Here is a 277-nt window from a genome sequence, read left to right as displayed (position 1 = left end):
CACCTGTGTCGCCCGGGCAGCGTGCGGCCGCGGGCGGGTCTCCTTTACCCAGCCGCCTCTCCCTCAAATGGAGTGAGTGTGAGGACCGGAGCTGGGTGTTACCAGGTGGCAGGTCTCGGTGGAACCAAAGTTAACCGGGTTTAAGTGAGTAGCAACATCTTTAAAAACCCTGCAGGTATTAGGGGAACACAGGCTGGGTGTAACTCGGTATTTCTCCAAGGAAGTGCACGCTGAGGGTGTTCGTCTGGCTCTGTGCGAGTTCTTCATACGCAGGAAT

This window comes from Antrostomus carolinensis, unplaced genomic scaffold, assembly GCF_000700745.2.
Source record: "Antrostomus carolinensis isolate BGI_N321 unplaced genomic scaffold, ASM70074v2 scaffold11914, whole genome shotgun sequence".
Taxonomy (NCBI): Eukaryota; Metazoa; Chordata; class Aves; order Caprimulgiformes; family Caprimulgidae; genus Antrostomus; species Antrostomus carolinensis.
This window is presented reverse-complemented; position numbering follows the sequence as displayed.